The 4,959-nt window shown below is 28.8% G+C and overlaps 1 long non-coding RNA gene across 1 annotated transcript; it reads right to left on the bottom strand.

The window, feature by feature from the left end:
• Nucleotides 1–3,919: 3,919 nt before the first annotated feature.
• Nucleotides 3,920–4,442, bottom strand: LOC107849819. Its single transcript, XR_001668284.2, has 2 exons — nucleotides 4,274–4,442; nucleotides 3,920–4,125 (listed from the first exon to the last, which is right to left on the bottom strand). It is a non-coding gene; the product is annotated as an uncharacterized LOC107849819 (long non-coding RNA).
• Nucleotides 4,443–4,959: the final 517 nt, after the last annotated feature.

Below are 4,959 nucleotides of genomic sequence, written 5' to 3'. Positions count from 1 at the left end.
GGATGCAACATTTACCCTCTCATCCATGGGAACATTTTCCATATTAAAAAACTGCTCCACCTTGAACAACCATGACCTCAAATCCTCTCCTGAAAACTTCAAGAAATCCAATCGTGACCACCTTGAGAATTGGAAATGATGATTGTTGTAACTGCCTATACTTTTCTCCCTTTGTGACCTTTCATCAAACTGCCTAGGTCCATCATTTAAGCCTTCCCTTTCTCGAACAATTGCAGGAGATTTACCTCTTTGATTTTCACTTGTCGAGGCCAATTTCTCCCTAATTTCCACTACTGCTTGATCCAATCCCTTGAGAGTCGACACTTCTCCTGCCGGAGTTCCCACCTCTGTCAAAACTTTTTGCATCATCTCCCTTAGTTCACCGATTTCACTACTAGTTGCTCCATCAATTCCCCTATTACTTTTCGTCATTGTTCTAAGGAACGAAAAGTTTTGATACCAATGTTACCCAAATAGCTTGAATCACTGACGATTTAAGGATTTGAAATAAGCTATTGCAGAACCACACCACAAGTTAAGAACAGATAAGAAGAGAATAAGAAGAGAAGAGAGATTTTAGAGAAGAAAGCAATGAATTGTATAATTCTAAAACTCTTGTACACTTCACTTGTTTATATACAATTGTAGAATTGACCCACTCCCTCTAATTCTCAACTAACTATCAGCTCAACTACCTTTCTTGAACAATATCTCAATGTAACAGTAATGAACAGTGGTTAATTTAACTAACTATCATAACAGATTTTGCTGACATGACAATTTCCAATTCTAATTAGCTAATTGTTGACATGGCAATTTCCAATTCTAATTAGCTAATTAGTGTAACATAGTCATAAAATACAGTATTTTAATGGCGGCTTTTCTTTGATCAACATGCTTATTAGTGGCGGCTTTATTAGGGTGGCACCTAGCATAGTATATGATTATATACTCATAAAATTTAATAAAAATTATGAGATATTATTGAAAAAGTTGGTATTGTCTTTATTTTATTTTATGTTACGATGATATCAATATATTATTTTAATTTGGTGAAAATAAAATAAAAATTTCCCAAGATCCTATTAAAATAATGTATATAGAGAACGAACTTGTGTGATTCTAAAAGAATGATAAACGTATATTTTATCTTTTCTGTCTGTATATTAAATATTTTGTTTCAGATCAATATTTGTTGCAATAAGTTAAATCCATCCCTCAGTGAAAAATCGTGATAGGTTTTGAGAAATTTTTACTAGCAGATTTTCGTTACTCAAAGTGAATTGTTTAAGTGTTCTCCTTTAATTTACTTCCTCCGTTTCAAATTATTTATTCTAAATTTTTTAATTTGATTTCTCATTTTATTTGTCTTTTTTCATTAATCAAGAAGAGACAAAAAATTTTTTCCATGTTTTACCCTTTGCATTAATTATTTTTTCTTCAAATTAAAATGTAAACATCATTTAATAGGGGTATTATGATAAACTAGACATGTTATTAATTATTTTTCTTAATCAATGTGTAATCTCAATTTGGGAGGGATAATTTGGGACGGATGGAATATTATTTATCTTGTAATCATTTATACGGTTCCTACGGCTACCTCCTATATTCATCCTCTCTATTTTATTTTTTTTAATTTTACAACAGCATAATATAGTTATATATATAAATTTTTTATTTTAAATTTCTCATTTTCTCTTAATGAGATAACTTATCATGATATAAATATCTAATAATTTATTTTAGATACAAAATTTCAAAGTCCTTATTTTTTTTTTAAGTTCATGATGTAAAGAAGATGTCTACATGGTATAAAAAATAATTTATTTTATATCATATTAATTTTTTTAATGATAAATTTAGTTTAATTTCTTTTATTATATAAAATCCTATGTTGAATCATTTTATTGATATAAAACAAACTTTGATGACTTTAATTCTCCAGATAATTAAATTTTCAATGTTGAGTAACCTTTAAAAGAAATTAAAACCTATTTGAAGCGAATCCAATCAAGAAACAAACAGATCAACGAAAAAATAATCAAAAACTAAACCTTTATTCAGTTTGAAAAAACCAAAAAGGAAAAGAAATACAAATAATACCATAACAAACATTATTCACTCGAACATTACTAGTTTGACCCTTATACTTTGAATCAGACGAAACAAATGAAATAGAGAAAGTACATTTTTCGTGTGACTTTTCAACTTAATCACATGAATCAGGTCTAAGCCTAGGAAACAATATTTGGAAGAAATGTGATGTGAAACTGCGTATAATAAATTTTTGTGATCGAATCTTTCCCCAAACTCTACGCATTGCGGAAGTTTTAGTGCACCGAAATATACTTTAATGTGACATTTCAAATCATTTCCAAATTTGGCATGTGGTAATCTTGGATTGCTTTCTATTTTTTTTTGAATCCTCATCCGGTGTTCGGTGTCCGTATTGGAGCCCCGATTAATTCGGATCGCGCATTACAGGGCCCATTAAGGTGACAGAGCTCCCAAAAGAGTTTTTCTCCGTACCGAAGATCGAACCCTCGACCTCTTGGATTGCTTTCTATATTTAAGTCTACATTGGGTACAAGGTCCACCATTGTAATTACATTGAGAATGAGATTTGCAAGGTTTGTCATTTGTCACATCCTTTATAATAATTTTAGATTGGGAAGTACAACCTGCTTAATCACTTGTACTTCTGATTTTAAGTCTTGAAGAGCCATCACTTGTGTATTTGAGGACCAAAATGAGTCAACTCTATAATATAACATAACATAAAAAAAATTAATCAAATTATTTCAAATAGAGATTAGGGTATCTGAATGAACGAATCCAGCTGAAACTAACAAGATCAAAACGGATTGTATTATTATATTTAAAATTAATAACTCACTGAGTGAATTTTTTGAAGTTTTTGACATAATACATAAATATGATTCTAAACTTGACATCAAATTATAACATTTACCTTAAACTTTAATAGTGCACAAGTAGGTCCTTTAATTATACAAAACCTGAACAAATAAACACTCCGATTTTACGACTTACACAAGTGTACCTCACTTGCGCTTACGTGGATTAGTCATCCACTCAGATGCTGGAACCTAATAAAAAAGATACATTATAACTATGACATTTAACTTTGTCAGTGCACAAGCAAACCCTTTAACTATACAAAAACTGAACAAAAAAATCCTTCAATTCTAACTCCGACGCGCGTGTTTTTGAGTGTATACACGCATTTTGCCACGTAGGATTGGAGTGTTTATTTGTTCAGATTTTTTATAGTTAAAGGGTCTACTTGTGCACAATCAAAGTTTAAGGTCAATGATGTCAAGTTTAGGATCATATTTATGTATTATGCCTTTTTTGAAATAAAATATAAAATATAATTTAAATATATAGTTCGATAAAACTCATAATTTATACTTTATCTCTAATAATTTATTTGAAAATCCACCTTCCTATATTTGATTATCATTTTGATAGAGACGAATGAAGAAAACTGAAAAATAAGCTTATATTTATTACCCAGCAGATATACACAAAAAAAAAAAAAAAACAATATACAATTTAAACATAATTGGATCGAACTCATAATTTATACTTTATCTCTAATAATTATCTCAAAACCTGTCTTCCTATATTTGATCATTTTGATTGAGGCAAATGAAGAAAACTGAAAAAATAAGCTTATATTTATCATCTAAACTCATAATTTATACTTTATCTCTAATAATTCATCTCAAAATCCACCTTCCTATAGTTGATCATTTTGATAGAGGTGAATGACGAAAATTTAAGAAATAAGCTTACATTTATCATCCAACAAATACAAAAAAAAATCATATTGAAAACACTCTTAATCTAGATTCGTCCTCTGTAGAATTTGTCTATCAGAAAAAGGTCAACGTGGAGTCAAAAATCTCTTAAATGGCACTTTAAAAATTTGTCATCGACAATATCCACAATCTAGCAATTTTTTACAGTCAAAATGAATTTCACAGTGTTCAAAACAACGATGAGTTTAGCTTAATTCTGATAGTACAATCTGCTTAATCACTTGTACTTCTAAAGGTAGCTCTCGAAAAGCCACCACTTTATTGTTCGAGGACATAACTGCATATACAACAATAACAAATATTAGTAGCTTTACTTATATACTTATTCTAAGATTAAGTAGAACGACTAATAATTTTGATTATAATTAAGTAAAAATTGATAAAATCAGCCCAACTTATAAAAAAGATGATGAAGAAATACCTACCAGCGAGTGTCACAACAAAACCAAAAAGGGAAAGCTTGTGAGATAGGAATATCTTGGTAGCCATGTGTAAGTTCATTCTCTTGATTAGTGAAAGGCCAAATACACATTTATAGGCATTTTAAATTGTTTCAATATAAATATATCTGGTCTCAAAACATATGTTATTCAAGGTTAGTATCGTGAGCTGAAATCAAAATTTAAAGTTTATAAATTTTAATTAATTTTATTTTTATAAATTACTGTATTCTAAATTAAAAATTTATATAAATTTAATTATATTATAAAATAAATATAATAATTATTGAGCTCAATCAAACTTAAAGTCGATATTCTAACTCCGCCTCTAAACTCACTCATTAAGGGTGACTCACTTTTTTTCTCTTTAATTAAAGAAAGCACTAGTTGTTCAAGAGAAAGGTCACATACAATGCATATACAAAGTCATGGTTCATAAAGTGTACATTATTTAATGGCGGCTTTTCTTTTATCGATGAGTTTTATTTTAAGCCAAATATAATATATAAACAATTCTCAAATTTATCCCCTGTTTTTATTTTTGAATTAAAAGGGTTGTGTTTATTTACTTGTACTCTAGTTAAATTGAATTTACTAAATATGTTCAATAAAAAGTATAAAATTAACTATTTTTTAATTTATTTTTACTGATTTATTATTGACTCGGCACA

Source organism: Capsicum annuum, chromosome 12 (genome assembly GCF_002878395.1).
Source record: "Capsicum annuum cultivar UCD-10X-F1 chromosome 12, UCD10Xv1.1, whole genome shotgun sequence".
NCBI classification, from domain to species: domain Eukaryota; kingdom Viridiplantae; phylum Streptophyta; class Magnoliopsida; order Solanales; family Solanaceae; genus Capsicum; species Capsicum annuum.
The sequence above is the reverse complement of the archived record's forward strand: the minus strand, read 5'-3'. Positions and strand labels throughout refer to the sequence as shown.